The following is a 14,485-nucleotide window of genomic DNA, read 5'->3' as shown; positions in this document are numbered from 1 at the left end:
CATTCTTAACTGACAATACTAATAATAATAATAATAATAGCTAACAATTTTCTGAGGATTTGTTGCCAGATGCTATTTTTAGCCTTTTCATTAATAATTTTTTTTACAAGAATCCTTTGAGGTAGGTACAATTATTCTTGTTACATTATAATGAAGAAACTGAGGCACTGGAAGGTAAAACAATATACTAAGTTCTTTGCACCAGGAAACAGAAGCCTCAGAGGATAAACTACATGATGGTGACGATAATTTAATAGCAACCTCCAGATCATTTGAGACCATGAACACCTTACGGAGCTCCTGTCACACCAAAAGGCATTTCTTTTCCACAAGATTCAGAGGCTAAAGCACTTGAGAAAATGAAGGTGTCCTATCATTGTTAAAGAGGTATTTGTACATTTACCATCCCAGCCAGAAAACAAAAACAAACAAACAAAAAACCTTTTCAATCATTTGTAATGGGAAGAATTTCTCTTTATAAGATTTCCTCCCCATCTCTATGGAATCCATTTTATTTTAATTTCAGCAATATGTATCAAGTGACAATGATGCCAGGCACTGGGCATATTAAGACTGACAGGGACCTTGGGTTTTACATATTTAATTCAACTAATTAGACAATTCTGGAGGAAGCACCAAATAGAAACTCTAGAGCATTGAGCCTGTCCTCAGAGCCACTAACGTCACTCAACAATCTCAACTTTAACTCTCTGTCTGATAAGTCCAAGATCCTCTGCCTTTATGTCTGATCTGATTCTGTTAAGAGCTTACCTTCTAAACTTTTCCTTCTTTGAAACAGCCATCTATACACTACTGTCTCTGCTTTGTTTCAGTTAGCTCACATATCATATTCTAATGTTTTTCAACCTTGTATAATATATTAAAATAGACCTAATGAGTCACAATCTTCAGGAGAGAACCTGTATCTCTAACAATTGCCCCTGGTGAGTCTGATAATCATGTAGATTTGGTATATCCTGCCATATCTATTAGCTAGATTGACTTTAAATACAGTATAATTCTGATTGACTTACCTGAGTCCAAAAAGCTCGGTTCATGAAAATTGGCTTCCGTGGTGAGAAGTAAACTCTGCCTGGGAACTCAGTCTGGGCATTCTGTTTCAACATGTTGGGCGTAGCCCGACTGGGAGGCAAAACCTAGGGTCCCCGTTCCGAATAATTAAATGTGACGTGGAAAACTGCTATCTAGTTGGTATCCATATGGGTCACATATGGGCTGTTGGAAATAAACATTCTCTGGTGGAGAAAATAGGACTGATAAATATAAAAACAAATATGCTCTAATATGTCTAAAATCTAGTTGCTATGTGCTATAACAATGCCATTTCAGTTTTGACAGAATTGAAAATAAAATTAATGAGACCCCTCAGGTTTTTAATATGTTAAATCATTAATCTTTTTGAAATTTAATTTCCCAATATGTAAAATCGGAGGTTTGGATGGGATTGTCTCTAAACTCTTTTAAAGACAAGAATTTTGGATTCCAAAAGTCAGTTTAGTCAGACAAAATATAACAAGTCATGGTTATGATTGAAATGTTTATTACATTATTGCAGTTTTACTATACTGATTAATAAAATAAAGACCAATAAATCTATCTGTTTCTGCAAGCCCAGTTAATATGTTTTATTTAATTCAAGTTTGAATATGGGAGAGGAAAGAAGGAATTCCTTGTCATTCTTTACTTCTTGTCTTCCCAGACCTGAAAGGATCCTGTGGCTCCAACAATTGTTGAAACAGTGTTCACCTACTTCAAAGTACAGAAACTCCTTTAATGCCCTTTGGAAAAAAATTGGGCTGGGCATGGTGGCCCATGGCTGTAATCCCGGGTCTTTGGAAGGCTGAAGTGGGAGGATCACTTGAAGCCAGTAGTTCCAGAACTACCTGGGCAACATAGAGAGACCCTCATCTCTACAAAAAATAAAAATAAACAAATTAGTTAGGCATGACGGCATGTGCCTTTAATCCTAGTTACTGGGGAGGCTGTGCCGGAGGGATTTCTTGATTCTAGTAGTTTGAGGCTGCAGTGAGCAAGGGCAAAAGGGCAAAATTCTGTCAGAAGAAAGAAAGGAAGAGAGGAAGGGAAGAAGAAAGGAAGGCAGGAAGGAAGGAGAGGAGGAAGGGAGTAAGGAAGGAAAGGAGGGAGGAAGGAAAGGAGGGAGAAAGGAAGGAAAGGAGGAAGGAAGGAAAGGAGGGAGGAAGGAAGGAAAGGAGGAAAGGAAAGAGGGAGGGAGGGAAGGAAAGAAGGAAGAAGGAAGGAAGGAAAAGGGAAGGGAAGGGAAGGGAAGAGAAGGGTGGGAAGGAAAGGAAGGAAGGGAGGGAAGGAAGGAGCCACCTTGCTTCTTCTTCTACCCCATTTCAAATTTTAAATTTACTGATTATTTCGAATCTGTTGTCATATGCTAATTATGAATTTGCAGCCGTAATAATCTATGGTAGATCTTTCTAATGTAACAGTTGAAATGTAATTTAAGTGCAATTGGAACCTTTCTAAATACAGTTGTTAAAAGGATTTCTGGTTAAACAAAATATAATTAACAAATGCAAAAAATAATAACTTAAGTATTCAAAAACTTGTCCTCACCAAAAGAAATGAAATAGGAACTTAATAGTACATGAGTCAGACAAAAAATAAAGTGTTCATTTAGAAGTAGGAACATTAACGATCAAAGTGTTTTTTAAGGCCAAGATTCTTTGAGTAATTACCTTAACTGCATACAGCCTGTGCAGATATGATTAACTTAGCTAAAGAAAGATTATGAGGGATTTAAGAGGAAAAAAAAAATTGCTAGCAGATCTGATTGAGTATAAATTTCTGCATTTACAGATTGATGTCAGAGAAAGGCATTGTAGCAGTTTCATGAAATATTTCATAGCTTTAATGCACATTTTTGTGCTGTTATCAAAAGCTGCAAACTAATCATCACAGCTTCCATGGTAAACTATTCGAATCTACTAATCTGTCCCCCACCCAGCTTTTTAAAATCTTCGTATGCCAGATAAGCAGATTGTGGGAATAACTAACTTAACAAGTCTGGTTTAGGCATCTTTAATGGATTATTGTCTGCTGTTTTACCTTTTCATAATTGTATTTGATGTCTTATCAAATGTTTGACCAAACATTTAATTATAAAATAAGATTAAAGTCTAATAACTTATGCATGACCTTACCACATCTTCTCTTATATGTAGCCTTTCTTCTTCTCTTGTGTGTTGATGTCCTATTTTATCCTTTGCATACAAGGACCTTCAAACAACAACTAATTCTGGCAGAGGTTTTCAAGCCAACCTCTCATTATAAGCTTGATTGGAATTTAAGGTACTGACCATGACTTGAGTAGCTTTGCCTGAGCTAAAACACTTTATTCCACAGATTTTGTTTTTTAACAACCTGCTTGCCCATTCTCTATAGTAGCCCAGGTCCATCCATTTGGTTCTAAACTATCCACTTGGCTGAACAGACAGTTTTAGAGGATCCCTCTTGGGAAATGGGAATTCTCTTTATAAACCATAACAACATCCTCATCAGATATAGATATTTCTATGGAAAACGGCTTACCTTTTCTTTTTTCAGCTAGGCTTTCAGACTCATTTTACTGATGGCGAATTAGCCTTGAGAAGGATACATGAGGTACTGTTCATTCATCTATTTATTCATTCATTTCTAAACAGTATTCAAGATCCTAGGGACAGATACAAGGATCCTGCTGCCATGGACACGGTACACAATTAGTTGCTGTCCTTTTTTGCCTTTCTTTTTGCCACAGAGCTGTCTTTACCATATTGTGAAGTAAGTACTGAAAAATACCCAAGTAGACACATAACTAGCTTCTGTCTTCTTTGAATTCAGTGGATTCAAACAAGTAAATAACTGTTCACTTGTCTAAATGTGAAGGCAAAAGAACTGGAAAAGCAAAGTCATCACTAGATTATTATTAGAACATTAGTAAACATATTTGGAGACTTAACATATTATTACACACCACTCTCAGTGTGGATTGAGAATGAATGCACTGGCCATTCCATTGAGAGCTGTCAGGCCAGTTATCTAAATTAACCAAAAGACCCATTTATCCAAAATAACTTCCTTGACCATCAATTTTGCTACAAAAAAATTCATACTGTCCACTCATCTATTCATTCACTGATACCCGCTGTATGCTCTGTATTGCTGTACTGTGCTAGACAAAGGGGCTAAAAGACTAAATAAGATACCCTGGTCCTGACTCTAGAGAATTTTACAGACTGGTTGGAGAAAGAGATTAATATATTGCCAGTTACAAAATAATGTAACAAATGCTATAAGAGGGGCAGCATATGGCTGTAATGTAACACAAGCCATATGTTGTGTATTTTTTCGTTATATTGTCTATTGCTCCACCAGGATAACAGCTGATTTTTAAAAAAAGACTTTGTCATCTAATTCACTAATCTACATAGTACATGACAGGCAGCATTTATAGTTTGTAAGTCTAACAGTAGTCTTTCTTAGGTTTCTTGCCTCCTATATTATTGAACTTCCACTACCACCATATCATACCTAATGGTTTTAGTCATGAAACTTTATAATCTCATTTTTTCATATCTAAAGATTCACAACATAAATTCTTCACACCCCAACACATGGTTCTATATGTTCAGGCAGTTCTCTGAATTATTTTAAGACAAATATTTATCAATGGATGAACTTCAGCTTCCACCTGAGATTGAGCACTAGGGATCATAGTTGGCCTCTGCCTAAAATAATTTAAAAATGAAGCAACAGTGTTTAAGATACAAGACATCGGTGAATAAAAAACAATAATCACTAAACAAGGTGAAAGCCATCCGACTGGAACATCTTAGTGCTATAAAAAAGTTTCCAGGTGGCTGGGCGCGGTGGCTCATGCCTGTAATCCCAGCACTTTGGGAGGCTGAGGCGGGTGGATCTCGAGGTCAAGAGATCGAGACCATCCTGGTCAACATGGTGAAACCCCGTCTCTACCAAAAATACAAAAAAATTAGCTGGGCATGGCGGTGCATGCCTGTAATCCCAGCTACTCAGGAGGCTGAGGCAGGAGAATTGTCTGAACCCAGGAGGCGGAGGTTGCAGTGAGCTGAGATCGCGCCATTGCATTCCAGCCTGGGTAACAAGAGCAAAACTCCGTCTCAAAAAAAAAAAAGTTTCCAGGCTGTAATATGCAAGAAGTGATGTAAATAAAGCCAAGCAACACACTTTCTGAGTTGAGGAGATGAAGCTGAGAATCTGAAAAGAAAGAGGTGACTAGGATTTACTTATTAAGTAATGGGTTCTACAATACAGTGACAAATTAACAGGGGCACTGCTCTCAAGAAACTCTCTAGGTAGGGAATCAAACATAAAAACAGATATTAAATACACTCTGGCAAAAAGAAAAATAAATATAAGTGTGAACATTCAGTCAATATATTAATAACTCTCTCCTCTTAGGAAGACTATTCTTTATTGTCTGAGAAGGCCCCCCCAAAAACAATCTAATAATTCCATAAAATTCTGTAAACTGGATCAACACAGCCAGAATTCCTAATGCTATTAGAATAGCTCTTTGTTTGATACCTACAGTAAGAGGTTAAGTGGTTTTAATCTACACTTGAGGTTCTATGATCAATAAACCACTTCTCTGGTCCAAAGAGTCAGGGAGGGTCTCTTTTCTAGAAGGTTTCAGCTGCCCATTTTTCTTTGCATTTGCACTGACTGTCATGACCTGAGAACTTCCAAGTGTACCATTGGCCTTAAATAGTTGAGCCACCATTAATCCAATAGGGCTGACCCAGAATCCTCTTTTGTGCTTTTTTTGGTGTGTATAAATCAAGAGCTGATTAACTAAAATCAGAGTACAATCAAGATTTTAAGGAAAATATTTCAAATTCTTTAAAAAAAAAAAGCAAATCCTTGAGCATTCATTTATAAACAAAATTTTTACTCTTTCCTGCTCAGTTTATTCAGTGGCCTCTACTAACTTAGGACAACCAGTGACAAGTTTTAAGCTCTTGTGCTGATGCCCTGAGCATAATGATGCAGAAGTGTTGCAGGAAGCCTGCTGCTAGGCTCTACCTTTTAAAGATGTCAAATGTCAAAACATATCACACCCCAGTCAGAGACCAAAAGTAATTTCGCTGTTTATTACTCATACATGCATGTGGAAGGCAAGAAGGATTCTCTAAATGAGGGAGGAAACCCACCAACAAGAGGACACTCAGACGTCCACTAGAGGAGGGGAGATAGAAAGAGATCACATACATGGCCAGGGCTATTCCTAGGTCCCTCTTCCCCATGATATTTTTTAATGATGCCAGGGCAAACTAAGTTCTGGCATGATGGGGAGACAAAAGGAGCAGCAAAGGTTTCCTTGCATGTGATTTATAAGGGTGAAACAGAAGTGAGCACAAGGTTTCACTAGTCTGTCCATTTTTCCCTGGGGGAACAGGTGGCATGTCTCCAGTTTCCACCCTGACAGGTATTGAACAGTTTAGCCAATATCAGTGTGCTGGAGGTGACAATTCTATTTCTCTACAATAAGCAAGAAGAGGAAGACAGACATGCTAACAAGTGAAATAATAAAATGTGATCTATACAAACAATAGACATACATGAGTTTCAGAAAAAGAACAAATGAGACCCTCCTGTCTGAGGCAGGGTTATGACAGACATTGGGAATTTGACAGATGAACAAGAGAAGGAAGGTAGGCCCAAGCAAAAGGCTAGATGGAGTGAAGGGAGGACGGAAATGGGATGCAATCCATGAGAGACAGTGGGCAGCTTGGTCCTGCTAGAGCACAAAGGAAAGGGGAAAATGGTAGATGATGGCACTAAGAAGCAGTCAGGGGACAAGATGGACAGGATCTTATAGCTGCGCTAAAATGACTGGACTTTATCGAGTAAGTTCTGCAGATTGCTTGAAAACCTCAAGGAAGGAAGATGGTCAGATCTTCCTAATAAAAGAATGCCTCTGGCAGTACGGTTGGGGAAGGGTTGAAGACAGATTTCAACCCTTCCCAGCTAACTTCCCGGTGAGACAGATGGGAAGCTTCCAGGATCATCTGTCTATAAGGAGTACTAAAGTATCATTGAGCATGTAACGAAATCAAGAAAATTACATTTGCCAGAACTTCAATATGTGGATGGAAAAAATGCTTATAAAATGTAGGCTCAGACAGCTTTGGGTCAAATCCTACCTCTACTGAGAACATTCCTTCAGGTTAGGGAGGATGAGGGGAAGGAGCAGGAGGGACAAGTAAGTGTCTTGGAGAAGATGAATGTCTTAACAGGCTTCTCGCATCTCGGGTTTAACTGGAAACTCATAATAGACCCATTTCTACTTAGCCATTTCTCCCCTAGTCCAGGAGAATATTATGACACTGATTCAATTGCTCACACTAAAACCTAGATGTTGTATTTGGGTCTCCCAAGGGCTAAGCTGCAAAAATGCTTTCAATTCTACATCCTTCCCTGTTTTCATGACTTCTGCAGTGTGACACTGCAGTTCTTCTCACTAATGACAACCAAGGTAGAAGCTGTTTTCACCCCCCTCGAAGTCTAAGTTGGCCACATGACTTGTTCTGGCTAGTAGAAAGTGGGAAGACAGTGGATCGGTTCTGAGCCTTAGCCTGAAGCAGGTTCTCCTGTTTTCACTGGCTCCTTCATCTGTCATTGCCAGGAGAATATGACCAGGCTTGGCCTGCTGGAGAGGAGAGGTATAGCAGAGCCAAGTCACCTCACTTACCTCAGCCAATACCTAGACAGCAAGGTAAATTTCAGTTATGAGAGCAAATCAAGACATATTGCAGATATACCTAGCCAACAACCCCAGAAACTTAACTCTTGTATGACATTGAGGTTTGATGTCTAGCTTTTATGCTACAATGTTAGCAATAGATACATGATGACCTTCAACTCATTTTCTTATATCCCAGACATATCAACCTATCACATGTGTCCTATAATTTCTATCTATAAAACAGATCTCAAATTCATCCGTCTTTTTTCCATATGCATTGTTCTATTCTAATCTAAGCACTGTCATTACCTCACCTGAAATGAACTGCCAGTTTCCCTACTTCCTCTCTAGACACTTATAATCCATTCTTCAAATATCAGTGGGAGTGATTTTTTTCCAAGACATAAATCAGATACCTCAGTCATTCCCCTGCTTAAAGCCCTGAATATCTTCCTGTAGCTCTCAGAACTCAATCCAAACTCCTCACCATGACCTGCAGGCCCCAGCTGATTTGTCTAATACCAGGATGAAAAAGCAGCTTTTGTAATACCCTCAATACCAGTTTCTTCAAAGAAATATGGAATCAGTTTCTATTTAGAAATCTCTGTAGAAAGGTATTTTGCTATTTTAATTCCCAGAATATAATTTTGGTAAATGCACAAAAATATATCAATATAAAACAGTCTCTGAGGCAGACACAGAAATTGGACACACAGATCTGATTTTACCAAAAGACAAAAAATTAAGGTGGGGAAGGAATAAAAGGAGAAGATGAAAGGAAAAGTAGCAATGCATTAGGGATCCAGTGTTTCATTCTGAAACTATAGAAAGACAAAGTTAGACCTAGAAAAGAGGTCTACATTTGAGGGTATAGGAGCAAAGAGGTCAAAATTATGCTTTGAAAGGATGTAGATATCTGATCTTTAACTTCACACCAATAGCAGAATAGAAAAAAAAATGGGTTACTTCTGAGGTAGGAGGTATTAGCCAGAAGATTAGACATTCTCAAACTTCCTGAGAATTGACATTAATAAGCATTACTTAATATTTGTATCAAATGCTTCTGGCTAAAGAATGCTTTTGCATATTTTCCCTGCCTTATACCTGAAGAACTCAGGGTTCAATTAGATTTAATGCACAGAAATTAGTTTTCATCCTGAATTTCTCTAAGCATACTAATTTGATGATTCACATGGCCTATGTTTGTGAGCCTCCCTAGAATGAATTGCCATGATTTGCACTTTTGAAAAGAAATATCTTTCAAGAAGCTGACATCTAGGATCTATACATGTTGAAGCATAAAGGATACCCCAAATGCAAAACAATGCAAGAAGTGCTAAAACCAGTTGCTGTTCTTAAACAATGTGGTTACAGCCCCAGAACACAAAAGGCAGCACCAGGGTATCTAAGAAAGGCACTTGGTGCAGTCATGGGCACCAGTAAGACTGGATTCTCACCTCCCAGGAAGTGATCTTTTTTTTTTTTTTTACTGCATTTTAGGTTTTGGGGTACATGTGCAGAACATGCAAGATAGTTGCATAGGTACACACATGGCAGTGTGTTTTGCTGCCTTCCTCCCCTTCACCCACATTTGGCATTTCTCCCCAGGCTATCCCTCCCCAGCTCGCTCCCCCACTGTCCCTCCCATATTCCCCCCAACAGAACCCATTCTGTAGTACTCCCTTCCCTGTGTCCATGTGTTCTCATTTCTCTTCACCCACCTATGAGTGAGAATATGTGGTATTTCATTTTCTGTTCTTGTGTCAGTTCACTGAGAATGATGTTCTCCAGATTCATCCATGTCCCTACAAAGGACACAAACTCATCATTTTTGATTGCTGCATAATATTCCATGGTGTATATGTGCCACATTTTCCCAGTGTAGTCTATCATCGATGGGTATTTGGGTTGATTCCAAGTCTTTGCTATTGTAAACAGTGCTACTATGAACATTCGTGTGCATGTGTCCTTATAGTAGAATGATTTATAGTCTTTTGGATATATGCCCAGTAATGGGATTGCTGGGACAAATGGAATTTCTATTTCTAAGGCCTTGAGGAATCGCCACACTGTCTTCCACAATGGTTGAACTAATTTACACTCCCACCAACAGTGTAAAAGTGTTCCTTTTTCTCCACATCCTCTCCAGCATCTGTTGTCTCCAGATTTTTTAATCATCACCATTCTAACTGGCGTGAGATGGTATCTCAATATGGTTTTGATTTGCATCTCTCTAATGACCAGTGATGATGAGCATTTTTTCATATGTTTGTTGGCCTCATGTATGTCTTCTTTAGTAAATGTCTGTTCATATCCTTTGCCCATTTTTGAATGGGCTTGTTTGTTTTTTTCCTGTAAATCTGTTTGAGTTCTTTGTAAATTCTGGATATCAACCCTTTGTCAGATGGGTAAACTGCAAAAATTTTTTCCCATTTTGTTGGTTGCCAATTCATTCTAGTGACTGTTTCTTTTGCCGTGCAGAAGCTGTGGAGTTTCATTAGGTCCCATTTGTCTATTTTGGCTTTTGTTGCCAATGCTTTTGGTGTTTTGTTCATGAAGTCCTTGCCTACTCCTATGTCCTGGATAGTTTTGCCTAGATTTCCTTCTAGGGTTTTTATGGTGCCAGATGTTATGTTTAAGTCTTTAATCCATCTGGAGTTAATTTTAGTGTAAGGTGTCAGGAAGGGGTCCAGTTTCTGCTTTCTGCACATGGCTAGCCAGTTTTCCCAACACCATTTGTTAAACAGGGAATCCTTTCCCCATTGCTTGTTTTTGTCAGGTTTATCAAAGATTGTATGGTCGTAGTTATGTTGTGTTGCCTCTGATGCCTCTGTTCTGTTCCATTGGTCTATATCTCTGTTTTGGTACCAGTACCATGCTGTTTTGATTACTGTAGCCTTGTAGTATAGTTTGAAGTCCAGTAGTGTGATGCCTCCCACTGTGTTCTTTTTGCTTAGAATTGACTTGGCTATGCGGGCTCTCTTTTGGTTCCATATGAAGTTCATGGTGGTTTTTTCCAGTTCTGTGAAGAAAGTCAATGGTAGCTTGATGGGGATAGCATTGATTCTGTAAATTACTTTGGGCAGTATAGCCATTTTCATGATATTGATTCTTCCTAACCATGAACATGGAATGTTTCTCCATCTGTTTTTGTCCTCTCTGATTTCGTTGAGCAGTGGTTTGTAGTTCTCCTTGAAGAGGTCCCTTACGTTCCTTGTAAGTTGTATTCCTAGGTATTTTATTCTTTTTGTAGCAATTGTGAATGGCAGTTCATTCTTGATTTGGCTCTCTTTAAGTCTGTTATTGGTGTATAGGAATTCTTGTGATTTTTGCACATTGATTTTATATCCTGAGACTTTGCTGAAGTTGCTTATCAGTTTCAGGAGTTTTTGAGCTGAGGCGATGGGGTCTTCTAGGTATACTATCATGTCGTTTGCAAATACAATTTGGCTTCCACCTTTCCTATTTGAAACTTTTTTTTTTTTTGTAAGAAGGGAGGAAGGGAGGAAGGCAGGAAGGGAGGAAAGGAGGAAGGGAGGGAGGAAGGAAGGGAGGAAGGGAGGGAGTGAGAGAGAGAAGGGAAGGAAGGAAATCAGGCAATGAGAAAGACATTGCAGACCTGGATCTAGAGGTCTACAAGTTGATTTCTTTTTTTTGAGAGAAGGAAAGAAAAAAAAGGGGGTGAAGGAGAGGAAGAAAGAGGAATAAAAAGAGGGAGAGAGAATGGAAATGTTGCTTTATTCTAAAAAAAAATGGGTATTAATAATGGCCAATCAATATTTCATTTAAACCTATGAGTAGGTGTAATGTGTTATTGACAAGAATGTATATTTTGTGTATTTAAAGTGGAGAGCTCTATAAATATTTATTGAGTTTACTTGTTCTGGATCTGACTTCGAGTCCTTGATATCCTTATTAATTTTCTGTCTCATTGAGTCGAAGTCTCTATGTATCTGTGTGTTAGGATCGTTAGCTCTTATTGTTGCTTTGATCCTTTTACCACTATATCTTTGTTGTTTTAAAATCTATTTTATCAGATACGAGAATTGCAACTCCTGCTTTTTATTTATTTATTTATTTATTTTGTTCTCCATTTGGTTGGTAAATCTTTCTCCAACCCTTTGTTTCGAGTGTATCCTTGCATGTGAAATGGGTCCGGATGTAGCATACCATTGGGTTTTGGCTGTATCTTTTGGTTGGGAGATTTAGTCGATTTAAATTTAGGATTACTGCCATTTGATGTTAACTGGCTGTTTTATCCATTCATTGATGTAAATTCTTCTTTATGTTGATGCTCTTTACTTTTTGGTATATTTTTAGAAAGGCTAATACTGGTTGTTTCTTTCTATGTGTAATGCTTCTTTCAGAAGCTCTTGTAAAGCAGGCCTGGTGGTAATATAATGAGAGGGTAGAGGTGAAAATTTTAAAAAGCTGCTGGGTCTTGATGTTAGTGGAATTTCTTTCCAATGAACTGACAGTATACAGATATGACAACATGGCCTGTAGCTCTTCTCAGAGAGAAGAAACTCTGCTGAGAAAATGAAATCCAAGAAAAATGCTGCAGGAGAAAGTCTTTCTAACATGCTCATTCTTCTGCCTTCTCTCACTCTGCATCTTTCACTAGGAATGCTGTCTCCATCATTTTTCTGTGTCAACATTCAGCTTATCCTTCAGATGCTAACTCATTCAGCCTCCCTATTACATTCTCAAATGATTCCAGTCTCTTTAGTAAATAAGTTCACATCACAATCAGAATTCATTATCTCTGTATCCCTGAAACATCACACACACACACACACACACACACACACACACACAGTGTGCATTATCTCAATGAATTGTACCAGAAACCAGAAATCTAGTGGTAATCTTTTTTCGTGGCTTTTATTTCCCCAACATATTTACCAGTCAGAGTTATATCAGGCTCCTCTGAAGTATCTTTTGAGTTTGACTATTCATATCCATCCCTCAGTGCTCCTGCTTATAATGGCGACCTCCACTTGTTTGCTCTGTGTCTCTCTCTAATTTGCCCAAATTTCCCATTCCAGTATACTATCCACCATGCAGTCTAAGTGGTCTTACAATAACGCAAATCAGATCATGTCACTCTCTGAGTGAAATAGTTCAGTGATTCCCCTCTCCTCATGACAAGGGTCTGGATATCTGTACACGGTTTTGATGTTCTACACAACCTGGCCTATGATTATCTCCAGTCCAGATTCATCTCTAGCTATTTCCCCACCTTACTTTAGCATCTAGACTTTTATCAGTTCTGCAAGTTGTGCTGAACACTCTCCTACCTGCCCTTTGACTGGCTAACTTTCATGTATCTATCCAGTCTCATCTTAGCTACTTCCTCTTTCTCCTGGAGCTTCCTAAAGCAAGTATCAATGTTCTTTATGGGTGCTACCACAGCATGCTATAGTGAGGAAGAGGAGGTGACCTAGATCCTTCCCTTTCTGGGTAAAGGGTGGAAGCAGCATGAATTCTTAGTGTGTTCTGATATCCATGTGTCACTATGCACTTGCTGTTTGTGTCTTCACATCTCCTTCTGTTGCATTTTAAAGCACTTTTATAGATGTGGTTTTGCCTAATAAAGCATCCTCATAGCAAAAAAAAAAAAAAAAGTATGGTATTGTGCAAATAAATGCTTATACAAAATTAGCAGTATATTTATTGAAATTTAGTATTGTGTTTGTGATACTGAAGTATTTGCTTTAATCCTAAAATTAAAATGTATATTTTTTTTAATTGCTGGTTTAAGATGATTAGGATTATCCTTGTACTTTGAGAGGAAGTTTCTTATTTGAAGTCTTTCAGAAACAGTCAGGTCTTTTAACCTGGAAAGACAGACATCAATTTCCCCTTCTAGTGCCCTTCAAAATCCAGCAAAAGTGATTACATCTTCCCAAAAACTTATGGTAGTATCTTATACTACCATCATTTTATAAGCCTAGGGCTCTTAGCTGCAAAAAATGGAACTAACTCTAATAAAGCAGAATGCAACTATTTTAAATATTAGGGAGCTAACAGAATCTCTGGGATGGCTAAAGCATGGAGCGTGGAGGCTACCCAGCCAGTAACAATGTTCCAGGCTTCACTGTCGAATGGAGGCACTACGACTGCCTTGGATGGGCAGAGATACTATATTATGGATGCTGAGCCCAGGTGCTACCACTAGGACTTCTACCACTGTCCCCAATGGGTGTAGGCCATCACATGCCTATGCCCTCACTGTAAGGAAATAAAGCTACTATTGCAAATCTTGGGAAGTGCTTGGATTAATTGTTATACAGTTTTGTTGAAGAAAAACCCTAGCATAAGTAGCCACAACTACTCACTAAATTTAAAAACTGTTAATGAGTTTCTCAAAACAATGTTGAGGTTGTTAACTGGTATACTATATATCTGGTCTGTTTTCCAAGGACGTCTTTGGGCAGTACCATGTCTGTGCTGGCAAACAACTGAGACTTAATGAAAGAGTATGGAGATACGAATGAATTAGTGCTGTATACTCTCTGAGTGTCAAACATATACCAGTGCACAAGAGGGTGAGGTGGAGAGCAGGCAGGCATTAGTGACAAGTGAAGATACGTAGAATTTGATTCTCAGCAAATCAAAAGACCTGGTTGGAAGACTATGGGCATTGAATGGTACCAATCGGGTGGCTAGGGAGGGTTAGAAGTGTACAATGTGCTTCCGTAACATTCTATACCTCTCCAATCTTGG

Source organism: Callithrix jacchus, chromosome 7 (assembly GCF_049354715.1).
Source record: "Callithrix jacchus isolate 240 chromosome 7, calJac240_pri, whole genome shotgun sequence".
NCBI classification, from domain to species: Eukaryota; Metazoa; Chordata; class Mammalia; order Primates; family Cebidae; genus Callithrix; species Callithrix jacchus.
The sequence above is the reverse complement of the archived record's forward strand: the minus strand, read 5'-3'. Positions refer to the sequence as shown.